The sequence below is a fragment of the Leucopleurus acutus genome (assembly GCF_964270905.1).
Source record: "Leucopleurus acutus genome assembly, chromosome: 8".
In the NCBI taxonomy this organism is placed as follows: domain Eukaryota; kingdom Metazoa; phylum Chordata; class Mammalia; order Artiodactyla; family Delphinidae; genus Leucopleurus; species Leucopleurus acutus.
The window spans coordinates 38,149,665-38,171,964 of NC_139151.1; the positions used below are offsets into that span (position 1 = coordinate 38,149,665).

The following is a 22,300-nucleotide window of genomic DNA, read 5'->3' on the forward strand; positions in this document are numbered from 1 at the left end:
TCTATAGTTATCGTTCATGAGTCAGGATATCGGCAAAAGTACTACTATCAGAAGGAAGCCTTTTCCCAGGCATCCCTGAAGTCTGGGTTCCCGCTCTGCATGTGAATTAGAAGTCTCGTAAGCTGGAGACCACTGTGGGCCTCTTTCCCACTCTAACCCTGCCCACCGGTGCAGTTACAACCAGAACCTATACCCTTTGCTTACCAACAGATAAGCATCCTCTAAAGAATGCTTTGATCCCTTCTTTTCTCCTTTATCCTCATGGCCTGACTCACATTACTGCCTGGCCTAACATAGTACCAAAAAGGCCATCCTGGAGTATGACAAGGAAAGGGAAGAGGGGATGATTAAGGGCCTCATTTGATGTTGGTCTCACTGAAGAACCTTTACTCATTGCCTTTCACCTCACCATTAGTAACATGTCAAGGGCTGCTAGGGGTCATAAATAAAACAAACTGTTCATGACACAGAGAACAGGCAAACAGTACTGATTCATTTAGGGTTTCATAATGTGTGTGCCAACCCAGCACACACACTGTGGAGCTTGCCTCCCCATCTGTAGCCCAGACCCGGAGAGACGAGGTCCACAGATGTGAGCATGTGCTTGTGTAACATGGGCATTGTTCCAGCTGGAGTCAGAACCAGCAGCCACCTGTCATGTTCCAGGTGTCCCCCCACGGCTCTCCTGCCCCTTCTGGTGACAACTCCCGGAGGCTGAGACTTGGAGATGGGAAGTGCTTCCACACCATTTCTGTGCAGCATGGCTCAGAGACCTCACGGCTCAGCCTGTAGAAGGTAAAGTGCTTCTGCTTCAAGAACCATAAACAGTCTCTGTTCAGAGTCTGTCTCTTCTCCTCTCTGCTCATTTGCTTCCCTGCCTCCACATCCAGGACTCTGCATAAATCATGAACTTTTCAGGTCATTCAAGGGCAACTCATTAACCCTCCCCCACCTTAGGAAGAGACAGCAATGTCATCTCTTCCTAAGTGGTGGCTTAATGGCCACAAGCAGAAAATGCTTTAGCAAGAGGCAGTAATAAAACAATAAAAGGTGGCTTATGAGGTATGTAATAAATGGTCCAAATTAGGGGATAAGTCCATGTGGCCATCATCTATTCTCACCAGTGGATGACCTGGGGGAAAGAAAGAAGCAAAAGAAGCCCTGGATTGGGAATTATTTTGAGAAAGCTACATTTGAGCTTAATACATAAGCAGCTTCTTTCAGCAAACCATACAAGGTTTAGCATTTGGTTTCTGGATCCACATTTACTCTTCTTAGGATTTCTGTGATCTATGACCCTTCTCTTCTCTCCATCTTATGTCCTTTTACTGGGTGCATGCACATATGTGTGTTCTCTCTCTCTCTCTCTCTCTCTCTCACACACACACACACACACACACACACACACACACACGTTGACTTTAAGTAAACAAAAGCATGGTGATGAAAAGAAGACTGGTATCTATAGAATTTTATCCTTTTAAATATGCTTTCCCAGGGATTATCTCAGTAAATATTTAAAACAACCATTCTAGTTAGGTAAGGCAGGTGTCATGATGAACATTTTACTGATAAGAAACCCGGGATTGATTTGCTAAAAGATAATAAGAGAGCCAGAATCAAGACTGTCTTTCCAGTCTCCGTCCCAGGTGGTTCTCCTGCCTACCCCACTGGAGTCAAACCGTAGAGCACACAGCATTGTAATGATCATCTTACCCACCCCTCTTGCCAGCTGAGCTGGCAGCACTCAGGACAGGGATAGGTCTTATTCACGCCTGTCTCCCAGTTTCTAGCACAGTGCCTGACACAGTGGAATACTGTGTGTGGAACCAGGGAAGGGGATGAATGCCCTCTGGAATTCTTGCAGAAGCAGCCCCTCAAGAGAATAGGAAGGGAATCCATGGCCGGCAGAACTGGAACATTTCTAAATCATGTTGCCTCCCGGGGTTACCCCTTATCCCTACCCGTGAAGCCTGTGTCACTCTCTCTCCCTTCCCCATCTTTAGATACTTACTGTTCCTCAGCTTACATAGTCCTCTGGTTCATAAAGGCTACAGTGGCTGCTGCTTCCCTTATTTGCCAGCCCAGCACCTGGTGATTCCAGAGTAAACCCTGGGTGACTGTGACAGGCTGTATCTTAGAGCTGGCTCTAAGAATGTTACATATCTAAATGGCAGTCTTCCCTCAACAGGACAGAAGTCCCCTAGCATATTTGGGGCCACTGCACGCAACCACAAAACCAGATGCATGTGGATTATTACGCATGTCCGGGGCAAACGGTAAATTGCCAGTCGCTTTATTAAACAAGCGTTATTGAGCCTTATTAGGTGCCAGACACTGCGTGAAGTGCCGGGGACGCAGTGAACAACCAGACAAGCTTCCTAACTCGGAGGAGCTCAGCCAATTGTAGAGATGGGCAGATGTGTGATTACCAGGAAAAAAGACTTTAAATGTCTCTCAGGCACACCTCGCCCAGGTGAATTCTAATGACATCTTTTGGAAATCTGGTTCCTGCCTTCAGGGGGCTGCCTGGGAGCTGGCTACAATGACGTCAAGGGCACAGAGGGGTGGGAAACAAGAGAGGGAATGCTTAGAACAGTAAGGGTGGTAATTGATCATGAGAGAGACAGAGATGGCCACCTCACCACCTTGGACCTCAGCTCCTCCTTGATTGTCCTGTGCACAAATGTATCCAAGAGGGGAAGCCTAGACCTCCAGCACTGAAGGGTTTCGAATGGATAGATTCAGCCAGCCCATGGCTCAGCTCGTGTCCCTGAAATGGTCCCTGACAATCAATCCTTCAGATGCTCCTCAAGCCCGCCAGGCAAGTGACTATGAGACCTGTCGTTTCAGCGCCAGCACCGTAAGGGGCATTCACTAGGCATAACGCAGGTTTGCAGCTTACGTTTCCTCTGCCCTGGCCAGGACTGTGGCTCACATTTCACTTACTTGGGGCTTTCGGAGTACGAGACCGGGCACGTAAAGAATGGGATAATTGATCTTTTCCCTCCTGGCTGGAATCTGTGGTTGCATTCCCTCTAAACCGCACAGAATTCCGATTTGCCGCCTTGGATTGTACGGGGTCCTCTGTGAGAAATAAAAGCCTACAGGTGTGATGGTTTACTGCAGCCGTGGAGACAGAATTTCTTATGACTAAATGGCTTATAGTTTCTCAAACCGCACCCGCCCCACACACACACCAGCCTGAGAGATTTGCCTTCATCCAACCTCCGTTTCTTAGGCAATTTTCTCCTTTGTCTGGTTTTCTTTCCCTCCCTTCATGGCTACTCCCACAGACCCATTTACAATAGGGCACTTAAGGAGACTTGAGAATTTTCTGCAACCGGGGAAAAGGCAGAAGAGTTTTTGAACGGCACCCATGGGGGAAGAAAAAAAGGTTTTCTTCCCCATTAGTAGGGAATCACGCCTTAGAAATTCAGAGAGATTATCTGCAAGTCAGGAGGCCAAGCATTGCTGTATCTACACATCTGGAGAAATGTCTGGTGGATCTGTGCTGTCGCCCCAGGGCAACACTACCAGGCCAGTTATCAGGGCAATTAAACCCCTGCAGACAGGACCATGGAATGGGCACGAAACTAAGAGTGGCTTGGTTTCCCAGCTCTTCCTTTGAAGTCTGCTTTCCTCCTCTTCTTTACGTGTTGCCAAAAAGAATGCCTTCCTGTGGTGACGCAAAGCCCTCCAGGACACTCACCCATTAATCACAATGACTATATGTTAATCCTGAATGAGTTCATTATGATTAACAAAGAATGGTTTGAAAAGCTGAAATTTAGATTTGAAGTAATGAAAAAAAAAATACGATGCTTCTTTGGAACACGTTTATTGAGGGTTTACGCACACTGCGCCCAAGTCCACGTCTGTTAATTCTTTTTGCCATCAGCTAATAATACACACCAGACAAATACAAGTCTTTCCTGCCTGGTGGCAAGGAATCACATCCACATGTGTTAACGGCCTCCTCTGTAGCAGGAAGTTCAATTCATAATTGAACAAGTACTGATCGTCTCCTACATATCAGTGGAAACACACTGTCATGAAGATTCCTGATACCCCCGCAAGTCTGCCTATTTCTAAGATCTGAGACCACTGAGACTCCTTCCACTGTCAACTGAGGTAATTCTCTCATGATCTGGGAGCCTCTTGGCAAGCCAGGCTGTCCCAGGGCAAAAGAGAGAATGTGGATTCTCGCTGGCATAGAGGATCGAGGACTCTGTGGGGTCCAGCTTGAAATCAACAGCTTTGGGAACCCTTCCTGCTCTCTCTCCTTCCAGAAATGAGCTGGAGACACGGCTTAGCATCCAAATTATCCTTCACTCGCTCCTGACCCTGGCGTTCTTCAGATGAGTATCTATTCATCAGTGATGAATCTAGCTACCTGCCTGGGGGATTTCTCTTTGCATCATTTTCCCATCTTGTATATTCAGAATCACAGCACTGGTCCAGAAGTAACTAAGGAAAGCAAGACACTATCCCTTGAGCAACTTGGAAGAAAGAACTAAAGTAAACACGGGGATCTTTGTAATTTGTTTAACTTTATTCTTCAGTTTCTCCTTAATCTCTGAGGATCCTCATCCTCCAGATCAGTGGTTTCCATACCTCACTGATCACCATAATCACCCAGGGACGCTTTAAAGATCCGGATTCTTGGGCTTCCCTGGTGGCGCAGTGGTTGAGAGTCCGCCTGCCGATGCAGGGGACACGGGTTCGCGCCCTGGTCCGGGAAGATCCCACATGCCGCGGAGCGGCTGGGTCCGTGAGCCATGGCCGCTGAGCCTGCGTGTCCGGAGCCTGTACTCCGCAACGGGAGAGGACACAACAGTGAGAGGCCCGCGTACCGCAAAAAAAAAAAAAAAAAGATCCGGATTCTTGGGCCCAGTTGGCTGAGATCCTAATTCAAAACGTCAGAGAGAGGAGGGGAATGAGGACGAAGACAGGAGGAGTTGGAAGAAGCTGAAAATGGCTCACCCGGGCCCCTTGTTCCACAGCCCTACAAAAACCTGATTTATTTTTTTATTATTCCTTCCCAAGAGTTAATGATATAATTATCCAAAAGCAATTAGATGCAGGGTGGAAACAAAATGCTTAAGGCAATGGGAGACAGGCTTATTGATGAGAAGAATGGAAGAATAAAATGTCACCAGCATGTGAGCTCTTCAAACCTGGGCTTCAGGCCTCACACCTGGGCATTGGAGGGGGCCTCTACTGGGGCCCTTGGGGACAGCAACAAACTCATCACACAATTTCCCTCTCACTTCCCAAGAAGCAGATCACTCCTGATCCTTCAGGTCTGCAGTGGACATTGGTCATCATCTCAGCCTCTGTGGCTCTGCTCAGCTGTTGTCTAGCTCAAGGGTGTGACTTTTCCAACAAATATGTACTGAGCACTGAGTGTTCCCCCAGCACCATTGTAGGCATGAGGGACTCAGTGGTGAACAGTCTTAAGGCCTAGGTCCTCTCCTAGAGCTTACATTTTGGTGAGAGGAGAGATGCAAAAACTCCTACTTAAAGAAAATTATTACAAATTATAATAATGGTTTAAACAAGGTGTGTGTGGTGGGGGGGAAAGAAAAAAGTAATTAGAGGAAATAGGAGAACTCCAAAAAAGACAGAGCCAGGTGGTAGATAGACCCCTGGCCTGGGCTCTAGACGCAGCTCTGATAGCTGTGGGCTATGTGAGAACGTCATGCCTTTATTTTGTTTCTATTTTTTCTAATTTCTTCTACCGTAAGAAATTACCACAAACTTGAGGACTTAAAATTTAAAACAGAAAATTTATTACATTGCAGCTTTGGAGGGCAGAAGTCCAAGGCCCAGGCAATTTGGCCCAGTGAGACCCACTCACTGGGCTAAAATCAGTGTTTTGGCAGGGCTGTGCTCCTGGAGGCTCTAGGAGAGAATCCTTTCCCTGGTCTTCCAGCTTCTGCAGGTTGCCTGCATGTCTTGGTTCATGGCTCCCTTCCACCTCCAAGCCAGCAGTGTAGTGTTCTCACATTAGCTCTGATTCTGCTGCTGCCCACTTCACTTATAAGGACTGTTGTGATGACATTGAGCCCACCTGGATGATCTAGGAGAACGTCCCCATCGCAAGATCCTTAATGAATCACACCTGCAAAGTCCCTTTTACCATGTATGATAAAATATTCAGAGGTCCTAGGAATTAGGGCATGGACATCTTTGGGGGGAGGGGCTATTGTTCTATCTACCACAATGCCACACCTGCCTTTCTTCCTCTTTAAAACAAAAATACTATTACTTTCTCAGCCCACCTCATAGGGTTATTGTAAAAATCAAATACAGTAATGGACATAGAAGTGTTTTTACAAGTTGTAAGAGTCTGTATAGTTATAAAGAGTTGTGTAATTATTTTAATATGGCAAAATTGTGGGAGGATTCAGAGAAAAAGCAAAAACAGGGAAGGAAACAATGGGGGGTAAAGGTGTTAAAAGGAAAAATTAAAGGAGGAGAGTGTGTTTACCTTGGAGGAAACAAACCAAAAAGGTAACTTTTTTGTTGTGCTTGGTGATGTAAAAATATTATGAGGAGGATGTTTATCATAAACACTCATTTCACGAAAGAGCGAGAGGTAGATTTTCCTGCATCACTCCTTGACTCATTTTGTTCCTTCCCAACCTTCATAAATCAGACCCAGAAGATTGCTCCAACTCCGTTATTGTGAATCTATCTTTCCATGTTGTTTCCTTTTAGTCTTTTCCATGTCTTTCTCAGTTTAACAAACATTTATTGAGAAATTACTATATGCTGCGCACGGTGCTAGGCTCTAGGGATTTCAAAATGAAAAGGACACAGTCTTTGCCCTCAGGGAGCTTAGAGCTTAGCGGTGTCATTCACTGCCTTGAGTTCAAGTTCTCTGTGTGCATGCTTGCCTTTTCTACTAGAAGATGAAGTCCCTGAACAAAGTTTTGCTTCTACTGTGGCACAGGCCCAATGACTTACAATTGTAGGTTTAACAGTTGTTGATTGAATTAAATAGAGAACATTTCCTTAGCCATCAAAATGATTTCTTGCCAGAGTGAGGGAGGTTGTGGAAGTCTTTGATCTGTCTATATTTAAGAAGAGAGTAGAAGTCTCTCTGCGGATGGTTTGGAGTCACTTGTTAAAAGGCAGGGCCCTGGACCGAATTATTTCTTAGGTCCTTTCCAGACTTATTATCATACCACCTATTGTTCCTTGGTTGCATAAGCTTATTCATTGTCTGTTAAATATGATTATTTTAAGGATTTACTCATTGGGGGTGTGGTGGGCTTTCAGCAGATTATAGAACATCTTTGTTCCAAGATGCTTCTAGTCTGTCTAAGCAGAGGATGATGTATTGTCTAGGCAGTGATGGGGTAGATGTTTCAGATAGCTTATTTGCCCATTACATTCTTGATGCGGTACTCCAGAACTCCTCCTCTGCATGAGAGCTTGCTGAGAGTGCTTCTGCAGCATGACAGGTACTGAGCCCACCAAGGAATGCAAGGCCACGTCACTTTCTGAAAGTAATCCAACTGTGGAAGGGCAAGGCCAGTCCTGTTCCCATGCCTTGTCAACTTTCATGGTTTCTTGTTTATCTCCTCCCCACATTTGCTCATCAGATTCCCTTCCCTTGCAATGTCTTCCTCTCACCTCTCCACTTATCTAAATTCCACCCATCTTAAATTGTGTCTGCTTAGACCCATGAAAAGAGGTTGGACTTTAACCTTCTGGGCCAGTCTGGTTCATTAAGATAGCTAAACTCATGATGGTCAATTCAGTTCACCATTTATTATTACTACTTACTATGTACTTATTAACTACTTTGCCTCTGTTCTTTAAAAAATAACTTAGCTTTTGTTGTGTTATCATTATTTTCATGTGCTCTGTATTTTATTTCTCTGTATCTTCTTATGGCTACCCATAGTCCCTTGCACTTAGTAGGTAGTATTCAATAGAGCCATTATTTAGTGATTCCCTTAATGAACTGAACATTGAAATACTCATTCTCTTTGCCACACACATGAATCAGCATGATATTCCACTTAGGGGAGCACATTCAAGCTCGAGGAGTCATTTGTTTGGGAAAAGCACTTGGGAAACCAGTTTCATTTTTCCACCTTCTTCCTCCCAACCCTGCAGAGATGGGGAGAACTCAGCTCCATATGTCCCAGTGGCTGAACACCAGAAAGCTTAGCAATTGAGCACAAAACCTGTCTCTAAATTACACACACAAGCCAGGACCTCCTATTGCCATATTGTCAGACCAGAGTAGAACGTGAACACAGACAAGGTACATGGTGCTACAGGCTGACTCTGTTTGGGTCACACTGCATTCCAGGGGAGGCCAACTGATTCAGAATCCTCAGTGTAACAATATGATCCTTTGCAGTTCAGGTTAGAATATTTGAGCCGTGTCTTTGTCCTCTCTGGCCTGTCACCCCAGAGGGTGAAACATATAGTTCCTCAGGTCTGCTTTATGAACCCATCCAGTGGGAAGGTACATGTACAAATTTAAGTGAGTGGTGAAAGTCTGACTAAGAATGAAGAGCACGTACAATTTCAAGCAGAAGTGCATTCTTCACTCTTACAGTGGTGTAAAGGGAGACCAGAAAGCACTGCCTTGCCTCCAACTGAGAAAGCATATGTTATTTACAGGAGCTTGGTGCCTCTTTGCTGCCTGCATTGCTATATCAGAATCCCAGGGGGTACTTGGCTTCCTGGCCTCAGATTTGTCAGGGTAGCAGAGAAAGTTTACCAGCCTTCAGGTTACCTCTGAGCCCCAGAGTCTGACTCACATGGCTGTGGTGAAGTGGCTCTGTGGGTTTCCCAGGGCCCTATGGAAATGGTGCTTCAATAGACACTGAGACTCAGGATCTGAACCCCTGGTCCCTCCCTCCTCTAGATGGCCCAACTTGAGACCCTGGAACTTAGAGTGGCTGGAGATGCCCTCCTCTCATTGAGGTGGCCCCTCCCATCACAGGACCTCAGAGCAATCTTTCCTGACCATCCTGCTTAACATAGTACACTCTCTTCTCTTACTCTGCTTCCTATTTCTTCAGAGCGCTAGTATTTTGTTGAGGACTTTTGCATCTATGTTCATCAGTGATATTGGCCCGTAGTTTTCTTTTTTTATGGTATCTTTGTCTGGTTTTGGCATCAGGGTGATGGTGGCCTCATACAATGAGTTTGGGAGTGTTCCTTCCTATGCAGTTTTTTGGAATAGTTTCAGAAGGTAAGGTGTCAACTCTTCTCTAAATGTTTGGTAGCATTCGCCTGTGAAGCCATCTGGTCTTGGACTTTGGGAGTTTGTTGGGAGTTTTTTTAATCACAGATTCAATTTCAGTACTTGTAACTGGTCTGTTCATATTTTCTATTTCTACCTGGTTCAGCCTTAGAAAATTGTACCTTTCTAAGAATTTGACCATTTCTTCTAGGTTGTCCATTTTATTGGCATATAGTTGCTTGTAGTAGTCTTTTATGAGCCTTTGTATTTCTGTGGTGTCTGTTGTAACTTTTCCTTTTTCATTTCTAATTTTACTGATTTGGGCCCTCTCCCTTTTTTTTCTTGATGAGTCTGGCTAAAGGTTTGTCAATTTTGTTTATGTTTTCAAAGAACAGGCTTTTAGTTTCATTGATCTTTTCTATTGTTTTCTTAGTCTCTATTTCATTTATTTCTGCTCTGATCTTTAGGATTTCTTTCCTTCTACTAACTCTGGGTTTTGTTTCCTGACCTTTTATATTTAGTCAGCCATTGTCAGTCTCTCCCACTAGACCCCAGTGAGTCCTCGAAGTCTTTGAAGACTATGGTCTGCTTGTTCATTAGATCTCACACATGTGCGACAGAGGTCCTCAGTGTTGGTAGAATGATTATCCTGACCAGGAGGTAACAGGTGAGGCATATATTGGCCAATTTAATTAACTTAATTTAATTTCTGAGCCAAGATTACTTGGAGGATGAGTGAAGTAAAAACAAGTTCACCTCCCACCACCAAATATTTACTATGCCCTCTCTGCTTCATCCCCGCTTCTTTCTGTGTGAAACTCCCAGTGTGGCCTCAGCCAGCATGAGCCAACATGGGAACCCGCAGGTCCTCTCCTGGCTCTGGTTTTCCTGGTTCAGAACCACAGCAGAAGCATAACTCTGACAACCTGTGTTTCTAATGATGCTTCCCATTCACTGTCTCTGCTTTGCTGGAGACCCTGGTTGCGGTGTTTTTAATCCCAACCAGCTCACCTTTTCCTGCCTCTGCCCTCCCCACTAGTGTTGACTTCTTTGCCTGTTGGGATTGGAGTTATTGGCTCCATTTCACATTCCAGCTATACCTAATCCTAGCCATGGGAGCCCAGCCCAGATGGGGCCTGAGGCCCTTCTGCCGTCAAGGACACCTAAGAAGGTGTCCTTCAAATCTGCCATTGAACCAGCTCTCAGGGGAGTCCAAGAAGGAGAGAGACTTCTCAGTATTCACAATTTCCTTTTATGGTGGGGGCCTCTCTGTTGGGTGAAACTGTAGATGCTACTTCTTTATTTCTGAAAATATTTCAGGCTTTCCCATCCACAGAGCCAGCAATCGAAATCAGTAGATGTGTAGGGAGGGTGTGAGTATATGAGATCACAGATACAGAAGCCAGAACACTGAGAGTGGGACTTGCAAAACCAGGGCTACTTGGGGTTGATTTGCATTAGTTCATTTAAAACTGAGGTTCTGAGTGGGGAGGGAGGAGGGAGTAAGAAGGAACAGGCATTGAGCAGATTAGGATAAAACGATGACTCTGAGAGACAGAAGGTAAAATTGGGTCCTTCTACGCCGATTCCTCACCAGGAATCATCATCGTAGTACATATCTCAGCCTAGACTATCTTTTGCCCCAGGGGCAAAGTCTGGGCAATCAAAGAATGGTCTGGATTTCCCTCAGAAGGTATGATTCCTTTATTATTTTTTCAAAACCCTGCAACTCTGGTGATGCATGCCAATTTCCTGGAGCAGGACTTCACCTAATGTTTCATTTTTATTTTTGATTTTTCCAGGAGGGGTCTCTAACCACACCCTCTGTGAGTGACTCCAAATACTTTCTCCCCATGAATAAATGAAGCATTATGTACTCAACTATACCAGTGCCTTCATATGCTTCCAGTGCTTTTCTAGGCTTCAGCAGAGCTTAAAAATGTATAGCCCTCAATCCCCCTTTTGGGAGCCATAGAGACGGAGAGAAGGGAGTCTGTGTTCCCTCGGGGCCAAACACCCTGGATTTAAGCCTCCATTTTTTCTTTTTTCCCTCGTTGGTAACCATTTCAAATGCAAACCCATAGAAGAACACATTCTCTTTATTCAAACAACAGGGATGGGGAAACATTAAGAGCAGAGTAAAAGCTGTTCAGTGCGCCTGGATGACTCAGTCTAAAATAGTATTATAGCTTGGCAGCAAACCCACTTCAGAGAAGCTGGTGGGAGACTAAAATAAAAGTTAAATTGAGGGGGTAAATCATTTTATCAGGCTTAGGATTTCTACTTGATGTAATGAGATTCTCAATATAAAATGAGCTAATATGTCTGCCCAAGGGCATAGATGTTTGAAGAAAGAATTTGAAAATACAGCCTCACAGTAACTAGCTGTCTGAAATAAAACAATGTAGGGCAGTGAAATTCTCCTCATATAAATTTTGCCCCAGTACGTTTCCTTTTGAATGGCATGATTCAACGTGAATATCCCTTGCTTGTCATTAAGAAGGGGGACAAAAAAGCCTACAAAGTGTTTTCTTTTCCTGTCAAAGACTTTTCTACGACATTCTGTTTTCCTTCTCTTCTGCCTCTTTCTCATGTATCTTCTAGAAAACCTAGGCCTGTCTTTTGCACTGCACAATGCAGACTGAATTCTGATTGTTCATAAAAGGTGAGGCTAAACATATTTCTGCATTCTTGCCTGTTGCTCTCTGACTTTGCACAACTCAAACGCAGAGTGGGCCTGGAGGGCAGAGGGCAGAGCCTTTGCTGACAAACCCACAGGGGGAAATTACGGCATTTCTTCTCAGCAGTTGACTCAGTGGCTTTTACACTTTCTCCCTTGGCTTCCCCTTTTCTAGTTCTTTCAGAGGATACTTTCCTTTAGGCCAGGTATGTTCCTTATTCCATAGAACAGGATGAGTAAGTCAAGCCTTGGGAATGTATTGCCAGCTATTCCTTCAAACTAATTCAGTTATGGAAGGAAGGGATGGCTAATGCGTGGGTGTCAAACGCATGATCATGGAGGGTGAAATTGGGGCAAGAATGGAAGGTCAGAGGCCTCCCCTCTTGCCTGGGAAGTAGAAGCACAGAGGGGAGAGAAGGGTGGAAGAACGGTCTCCTTTTGGTTCTACAGATGGCTTCCATATCCCATTGGTACTTCATAGACTGTAATGATCTCAGCACCAATATTACTGGTGCCATTTGAGGTAGGTCAAGGAACACACCCAATGGGTCAATCTTTTTTTTAAATTTATGTATAATTGATTTACAATGTTATGTTAATTTCTGCTGTACCGCAAAGTGATTCGGTTATATGTATATATATGTTCTTCTTTTAAATATTCTTTTCCATTGTGGTTTATCACAGTATATTGAATATCGTTCCTTGTGCTATACAGTAGGACCCTGTTGTTTACCCATTCTATATATACTAATTTCCATCTGCTAACCCCAAACTCCCACTCCATCCCTCCCCCATCCCCCCACCCCTTGGCAACAACAAGTCTGTTCTCTATGTCTGAGCCAATGGGTCAGTCTTCTTAGTCCAGCTGCCACCACAAGAGGGGAGGGGATATACACAGGTTCTTGGACAGAACACTGCTATCACTCCAGGGCCATAGAGCAGCAGGCCCAAGGCCACTTTCTCAAGATGGATACCACTTCAGGTCATCCTGCACACCACAAGCATGGCTGCTGAGTCCTGAGCAGAAACCAGAGCTCAGGCTCTCTTTGGCAATGGCCTGAGTCCCATTTCCTCTTTATCACCTTGCTCAAGGCCCTTCAAGCCTGGTCACCATGTAAGTGTCGGCTTGGTTTGTTGTTATAGAGAAATTGTCATCATCTGTATGGAGTGCCCCATCCAATCAATGAACGCTTCTGCTTCCATTTCAAAAAATTGTTTATTTTTACCATTGAGTTTATCTTTTCCAACTGATATGCTTATGCTTCTCCCTGGCCTTTCATGCGGCATAGGGATCTGCTTAACAGGCAGCATTTGTAAGTACTCAAGGAAGAACTCTGTGATGGGTGGTTGTTGCTATAGCAGCTTTTTTGAGGGGGAAAAAAAACTGACCTTGAACATGGACACATAAGAAATCATAAGAAATTAAAATTTCTCCCTGAGAAAAGAATGAAGCTAGAATGCCAAAGACTCTCTCAGCCCCATGAAAAGATTTGTATGAACCTTTTCCATCCTTTGGATTGGGCATAGCAAGCTGTGGGCTCTGAATTCCCAGAATTATGTTTCAGTGTGAAAATCAAACAGCTCCATTCTTTTTCAAAGCATTTCTTTAATTATGGAGGAGATGGCCAACATGTGGGGCAGTGTCACTGTCAAGCACCTGGAGGTCATACGTATGCAACATCTTACTTAAAAACCTCCCATTCATATCTTTTAATGGGTCCCACCAATAAAGATGTGCTATTTCCTTTTCAGAGCTGTGGTCTTAGCAACTTGATGTCAGCGTTTTCAGCTTTCACAGCAGGGAAATTCAGGTGAATTCCAAACTGTGATTAGAGAGATCTGAGTGGAGTTAAAAGGAGTCAAACAATAAAAGAGAAGCACACTCCACAGACACATGCACGCAGACCGACTGCGTGCAAAGATAAATTGCATCTGCGTATGACCGTGTTAGCTCTTGCCATAAAGCAATGAATTTGCTAGGAATAGATAAAGGTCAATGGGAGAGAGGGAAAAAAAATCTCTTTCTACTGCCAAAAGTAATAAAGAGAAAGAAAAAGGCACCTGTGACACTAGATATCCTGGAGAAAAAAAGAATGTTACTAAATGATATTGAAAGTTTAAAAATATGATGAGAAGCTAAAGCAAGAAATGAAATGATGTGTGCTTGCTAGGTGAACACAGATGATGGAGAATAGTCTGAATTGATGCATAGATGGATCAAGGGTTGTTGGATTGTTCTCTCTCTCCCCTTCCCCCTATTCTCTGACTGTTTTCTTTGATGGAGAAAATGATAGGCTTGATAATACATGATGATAGGCATCCAAAGATCAAACTTTATTAGATCCTTCTTATTCGGTAGTAGGAAACTATCTGAGCAAAAGCAATTCCCATATGTGACCTTAATTTAACAAGTGATTAGACCCAATCCTGATGCTTTGAACTACCATTGGTTATCAAGATCAAGTAGGATGCCATTTTAAATAGGCTTTTAGTATCCTTAGATTTCCTGCAAATCTATGCTACTGGAATTTTCACTGAAGCCACTCAATGCCCTTTATCCCTTTTTAAGTCTTTCTTTGGGTAGTTTTTGTTGTTGTTGTTCCTCAAACAGGATTTTCCTATATACCCTTATTTATTTGGACACGAAACCCAACAAAAAGAATACCTGGATGCAACACTTCTGCTTTCTCAGTGATACCTATGTTTCTCAGGGCCTGGCTTCCCTCTTATCTTGGCTGACTTCAAATGCATATGGAGCTTCCTATTACATGCAATATGTTTAACTACTCTAGGAAAAACAGGCAAACTCCATGCCTTCTATCTAGTATTTGAACAAGGAAACTCAGCCTCACTACCTCCCTTACTGGTATAGAGAAGAGAAGAAAATATGGAAGAAAACGAATGAGATAAAGTGAAGGAATTAGGCAAGATGACAGAATCATTCATTCAAAAATGTTTAACTGCATACTTACAAATACCAAATATTGTACCAACTGCTGTGAAGGATATAAAAAATGATTAGGCAGGTAACTCCCTCTAGCTGCTATCCTGCCTCTCCTTCTTTCAATCAAGCTTTTAGGAAAAATAATCTACCAATTTGCTTCCTTCTGTGACTTCCCATTCTATCCTTAATGCATCGTGGTTTGGCCTCTTCCCCCAATCACCATCAAATGTCAGATGCTGTGGATACAGCTCTGCTTTGGTTCCAGGTGACCTCTCATTGGTTGAAGTTGTGACCTCCCTCCCTAAAGCTCCCTTATACTTTCAACTGTTCATCTCCTTTACCTTATTCCTCTCCCGCTCTCTCCTTAAATTTTAATGTTCCCTAGAGTTCCATTCCCATCCCTCTTCTTTTCTCACTCCAAACTCTCTATTTGGACTCAAAACCATGTTCATTCCTTCGACTAATGCTTAGATGCGTTTCTGTCCAAGCTCTTTAGACAGCTAAAAGCTCTCTCCTGATCTGCAGACCCGAATATCTAGCCAGCAAGGAGACAGCTCCACCCATGTGACCTACAACATCTCCAGCCCAACATGGGCCAACTTGGACCTGTCATTTGCCTCCCCACCTACCTCTTAAAACAGACTTCTCTCCCTACCATTTTTTCTCAGAAAATGACTCTATCATCTACTTAGTCACTAATCCAGGAATCTGGATTTGGCCCTAATTACTTTCTGTCACTCACATTTCTCACATGTAATTAATCACAAAGTTCATTTGGTTTCTGTTTCCTAAGTTCTCTCCCATCACCTCCGTTTCCACCACCAGCACCTTAGCTCAAGTCCAGTTCTCACCATCCCTTACTGAGTGCTGAGATATTTATTCCTGGTCTTCTGGCTTGAGCTCTCCTATCTCCAGTCCACCCACAAATATTTGGGTGTTAGAGTATTTTTTCTAAAATACATTACAGATCGTGTCACTCCCCTACCTAGTCCTTTGATGCCTACCCATGAGCTTCATAATTAAGCCCACCTTTCTCTGCATGGTTTCCAAGCCAGGGAGGCCATCTCCTGCATCTCCGTGAGTGCCTCACCTCTTGCCCAGTACCTGTGATGGACAGTTCCCTGAGGACCTAGTTGTCACTCTAGTGTTTCCCTGGAATAATTCCCTAGCATGAAATGGAAGTTTTCTCTGGTGAACGCATTTCATAAACAGTCAGGCAAATTTGATTCACTTATTAGCCAGGCAACCTTGGTCAAGTTGTGTAAATTTTTGTAGCGTCATTTTTCTCACCTATAAAATGAGGTTCCTTATATCTCCTCTCAAGGTTGTTGTAAGGATTTAATAGTAATAATAATAATAGTTTGTATTATTGGCCATTTCTATGTGTCAGGGCTGTTTTAAGCACTCTACATGAATTTATTTAATCTTTGCATCAGCTTTATAAGTATCATTATTATATACATTTTACAGGTGAGAAAATCAAGGTACAGAAGTTAGGTGACTTGCCCATGGTCATAGTGATAGTAAGTAGGGAAGCTGGAATTCAATGAGATGATATATGGAAAGTACTTTCTATTGAGTAGACACCCAGTGAACGCTGTTGGTTCTTCCTCTTTTCTGTTGTATGCTGAACACTCATCCAAGTTTTGTTGAGAGACACAGAAGACTAGATGAAAATAATAGCTGATATTTATTAAGCCTTAATTATTTGCCACATTTTGAATACAGACTTCATAGACATTATCTCATTTGAGACTCACTACAACTACTGAGTGGGAATTGTTACATCCATTATAAAGAGAAGGAAATTGAGGCTCAGAGAGGTTAAGTAAACTACCCAAACTATCTCGTAGAGGACAGAGCCAGGACTTAAATCCAGGTCTCTTGTGCCAAAGCTCGGGCTCTTAACCACTACAATGTATTGCCTCAGAAGACATCAGAAGACACAAAACGGTGTTTACGATCTTGTGGGGGGCACTGAAAAAGATATAACAACAGTTATAAGCCAAAAGCCTTAAATACACGAGGAAAGCAAACCATGGATAGAGTGGCTTACTGGGGCACAAAATAATACAGCGGTGATCACAATTAGGCTCTGAGAAGGAGTGAGTTTTGAGCTGGAATTTGAGGACAGTGAAAGAAACACACTGGTTGAAGAGAAAAACCCTCTTTGAGAGTGGAATGACGTATATGGAGACATGACAAATGCAGAAAATGAGTCATGGATAAAGAAGTATTCTATCCTCTAGAAATCTAACTAGTGGATACAAAATATTAATCTCAAGCCAGGTACAGAGAAGAAATGTATGTTTGGGGGTAGGGGCTCAAGTCCCAGAGGCATCAATCCTGCTGACATCCGGATTAAAAGCAATTTACAAGGTGGCAGTTGGTGAGCTTTCTCAGTTTAAATCTGTCCTGTGTTGTATCTAAAAGGCAAATGAAATAAACAGTAGCAATATTTTTGAAGATTAGGAGCTTTCTGAGTTAAGACTATGCTTTTAATATTTTAAGCGGACTCAAGCAACACAGTAAATAGTTTTCTTTGCAGAATGGTGCGAAATGAGCTCTTTTATTTGTCTGATTTATCCCATGGCCATTTATAATGGGGTGAACAGTTTTTTGTTTTTTGTTTTTCATCAGGGAACAGTCAGTTAGCAGTTAACCCAAGGCCCAGGTTAGTACATTCTCCTCTCATTTTTTAAAAATGATGAATATTGACTTACCATGATACAAATTGACAGAAAGGAACGGTAACATATTCCTGTTTGAAGATACGTTTTGGGAATTCCCTGGTGGTCCAGTGGTTAGAACTCTGTTCTGACTGCCGAGGGCCCGGGTTCGATCCCTGGTTGGGGAACTAATCCCACAGGCCATGCGGCACGGCCAAAAAACAAGAAAAAATAAATAAAAAGTTTCAAGAAGAATGTAAGCCTATCCTGGGAAACAGAGGTTCTCATCATCTGCAAAGAGGCTTTCTGCTCAGCCTACTGCTTTGACAGAGAGACTTACTGTTGCTTCACAATTTCGACTTGTTTAAAGTTTTATTTTCCAATCTAGGTGGGTTTATTTTCCCTCTTCAAAGAATATGGCCACACATGAAGAATTGGAATCTGTCAGGTGGAGAATTCATCTCAGTCATATAATTACTGGGCTGAGCAGGGTAGATCAAAGTGAGGGCATTGTTTTGCTATAGGACATTGCTTCAAAGAGCAGTTAAACTGCAAACAATATAAAGGCTTTATTGTCCCCCCACCATTTAATGTCATTTAAATCATCAAGAATCATTTCCCATAAATGTATGGCAAATAGTGGGATTTTAATTCCTGCTTGAAAAAGTCTGCTTTCAGACCTTCCTGGAAAGCAAAGGAAGTTTTCTATCTGCCATTATACATTCACATTTCCGGGCATGAAAGGCTTAAATTGCCCGAAGTGTAGGTTTTGTTTTTGTTTTTTCAATTATAACCAAATATCTCTGTAAACCTCTTCATGTTTCAGAGAGCCAGTTAAGCAATTTCCCCTTAGATGTGTCTTTGATGTGAAAATAAACATAGGCTGGAGTGAAAGCTGAGGTCTCTCTAAAGGAGCATCTCTCTGTATGGTTCATAGTTACTCAGACTAACATCAGACCAGAGAAAACACACATCAACACCCTGTATCGAACCTTGATACAGTTGCTATAAGAAAAATATTTCTTCAAAAGTTTCAAAAGAATGATGACATCAATGCCAAAAACATCAAAGGAGCTGTTTGGTGCTTTCAGGTACTTTGCCAAACTACCTTCTAAATGCTGCTTAACATTCCTTTGTAATGGAGTTAAAGATGAGCCTGAAATTGCAGGGACCTCTTAAAAGGTCTGCTCATCGCTCCCGCCTCTGTCTCCAGGTGATAGCATCCAAACCAGTTAACACGTTGCAGACCTGGGTTGTCTAAACATGATTCAGATGGAAGTTTTATGTTCAGGATATTCTTGTGCATCGAGGGGAGAATTGGTGGAGATATCATCTCTGGACCTCCCCTGGGTATGCCGTGTCGAGCTATGTGAAGACAATGGGAACCCTGTTAGAATCCTGCTGTCATGGAACAGCCGCCCTCATTCTTAATTCATAACGCTCTCCTTTCATAAAGGCTGTGGAAGAGCTGGGTTAATGACCACACGTGGCAAGTTGAAAGAGAAACCAAAATAAATGTGTGCATTTAGCCTCTGCTCAGCTTTTCAATTTTAATCAGTCAAGAAAAATGTGCATTTACCTTATGAAGACTCTAATTGGAACGTAATTATTGGCTTTATTACATCTTTGTTTTAGTTGGGAATCGTTTGTTGTAAGCGACAGAAGCCCCCTTGAAGTATCATGAGGAAAAAAAAAGGTGTAGGTGTGTATGTTGGGGGGAGATTTATTGGAAGGTTACAGGGCATCTCAATTACAGGAAGTATAATTGACTCTCTCAAAGGGCTGGAACCAGGAATTGGAAAGCTTCAGGAATCTCTCTGCGTCTCTGTCTCTCCCACTCCTTCCTCCCTCCCCCTCTCTTTCAGCGTGGTTTCTCATCCTGGCTTTACTCTGGGCATCAGTTTCATTCTCCCATCTCTGTAGACTCGCTTTCTCTGTCTCTCATTGTACATGACTGAGAATGATTCCAGTACAGGCAGCCCTACATCTCTCTCATTTCAAGTGCACAAAGACTGTTGAGAAGGTCTTGTTTCAATTTCTGATTACTAGAAAAGCATTGAAATGGTTCAACTTGAATCAAATGTCCGCCTTGATCCAGTCTGCTTGGGGCTCGGGGAGATGGGATGTCCCTCCGTCAGAAGCAAGCCCCACTACCAGATTCTCCGAGAAGTGTGTTTATTTAGCATGGGCAGACATACTGAATAACATGTTCGCATCAATCTTAATTATATAGATAATGTATGTTCCTATATAGAAAAATTAGAAAACACAGACATATGAGCAAAGTGGGAAAAACAATCATCATCCTGCCACCAGAAAGTACTTCAGAATCTTGAAGTGTTTCCTTCTAGACATTTTATTTTGCTTTACATAATCTTTCTGACTGCCTATTTGTTTGGGTTATACTAGAGATGAGTTACAGTGGTCACCAAGATAGACACAGCTCAAGCCTCCCTCTCTAGGGCTTATTGGGAGATAGATAGGGCTTGCATGGGAGATAGACTTATCTAGGGCTTTCATGGGAGACAGACTTAAAAATTGGAAGCAAATGAATACAAATATTAGGAAATTGTAATAAACACTGTAAAGGAAACAATCAGGAGGTTGAGTTGGAAGACAACCATGAGAGCATATTTTAGGTAGGTGGTCATGGAAAACCTCTGCTGGTGTCACACTAGAGAAAAAGAAGGAGCTAGCTATGATAAGAGTGAGAAGAGGTAGAAGAGGTGGAGAGTTACAGAGCAGGAGACCTGAAGCTGAAATCACCTTTTGTGTTTGGGGGAATTAAAAAAAAATAATATGGCTGGAGCTTAAGTGTGAGAGGACCATCCCTTTTGTTGCTATGAGGAGAACACACTGGGATGGGCAGGGGCTGTGTGAGGAATAGATTGGGTTGGGGAGAGGCAAAGTGTAGGGTTAGATTCTCAGAATGGGGTTGAACAATACTTGGTACCTCACTGTGCGTGAAGCAGAGGGGGCGTGAGGAAAAAGGAAGAATGTGGTCAGAGAGAATTAGGCTGGGAAGAATAGGAATGCTTAGTACCTATTTAAGTCAAATAAGCCCTTTAGGATGAGGGAGAAATGCTGCCACGGAATTAGGAGTGGCTGGGTTTTATACTGGTATTATTTTACAAAAAAGTGGGGACTCTTCAGTACCTGGGTTCAAACCCCAAAATAATGAATTGCAACAATCCTGGGATGGTGTGAGGGCATTCTCTCTGCCACCTGTGTTCTCCTGATATTCACATTGGCCAACGTTTTGGAATAAATCCAATTCCCACAGGCATAAGGAAAGAAGAGCAAGCTCTTAGAACACCGGTGCTTTTCCTATCACTCCAGTATCTCTCAGCTCTGCCCCAGTTCCCAGCAGCTCTGCAGCTGGACAAAGAATTGCTAAGAATCAGCCCTATGGTTTATGAAGCCCTGTGGTATGATTCATGGCCAATGGCAGAGAATCATAGACGTCCCATAAACTGATTCATCTAATGTTCCAAGACCACTGACTGCCCAGTAAGTCAAATCATCTGCCAGTCAGCGAGCTAGTGCTGGACTGAGCTTGTGTGAACACATGAGATGCACAAGTACTCTCTCTTCCACTGATTCCTTGGAATCACACTGAAGTGAAAAACTCACAGACATGAATCAATTACCAAAGACAATATTAGACAGAAAGTGCTAAAATCATTAAAGCAGGAAGAAAGAACATGAGGGAAAGTAGGGGGGCAAGGCCTCACAGAGGAGATACACTGACCTTGAGCTAGGCCCGTTAGAATGAAAGCTTCCAGACTGGGCCCTCCAGCTAAGGAGGAGAGAGAAGCCACTTGATTAATGGTACTTAATACATTGTACATTCTGCTGAGGAGGACATTTAGAGATTTCCAGAGAATTGCCAACATTTTAGACATAGCATTTTGGGGGGATTTGCTTCGATATATTTTGGGCAAAAAGTGAGTCATGATTAAAGTATTTCATGCACAAAGTGGTTGGGTTTTTCAAGCTTTTGTAGAATATTCTGTTCATTTTCTATTAAACACAGAGGGTCCATCTCTGAAAGGTGGCCCCACCAGCCCCTGCTTTATGATGATTGTAGTAACTAGTCAGGAAGACCAAGGAGATAGTCATCAGGATAATCACACTGGTTACCACTAAGTGGATCTAGAATGACACTGTTTAAGCTAGTAGACAATATGGCAAAGTACTTCTACCTTGAATTTTCTAATTTAATTTCAACATTCCCCTGTTGTTAGACAACAAGTTTTGTTACACTGTCACTAGCAGTGTAGCTGAATATCATAAAACAATCTTATCATTTGCATATTTGGGGGTGTATTTCCTTGGAAGGGAGAGGGATTCCTTTCCTATCTTTCCAGACAAAGGCCACTCTCCTCCACAGCTAATCCCATACATACCTCGGCATAGCAACCATCACATTGCACTGTTCCTTTTCGTTTTATTTCCAGACAGACTGGTACACTCCTTTTTGCTTGTTTTTGTCAATTCTCACATTTATGGAGCACTATGTTCTAAGACCAAATTTTGCAGGCTCTTTATGTGCTCTAGCTACTTGGTCCTCACAACAACGCTAAGACATCGACAGCCTCACAGAATATATACTTGGTGCTAAATAAATATCTGTTGAATGAAGGAGTAAACAGATGCCATTTTACAGATGAGGAAAGGCTCGTTTTGTTGTCTTCAGTTTGCCTTTGTCTAGCACATGCTGGCATGTAACAGTCAGGACAGCAGGAAGCCTCACACAGGCTCAGACTTAAGTTCTGCCTCTTCTA

At 43.1% G+C, this 22,300-nt stretch overlaps 1 protein-coding gene across 2 annotated transcripts in view; it reads left to right on the forward strand.

Annotated features, from left to right (window-relative positions):
- MAML2 (mastermind like transcriptional coactivator 2) overlaps positions 1–22,300 on the forward strand; it is a gene marked incomplete at both ends in the record, with an annotated part of 357,427 nt that overhangs the window by 209,011 nt on the left and 126,116 nt on the right. The gene's annotated exons all lie outside the window — the stretch shown is intronic.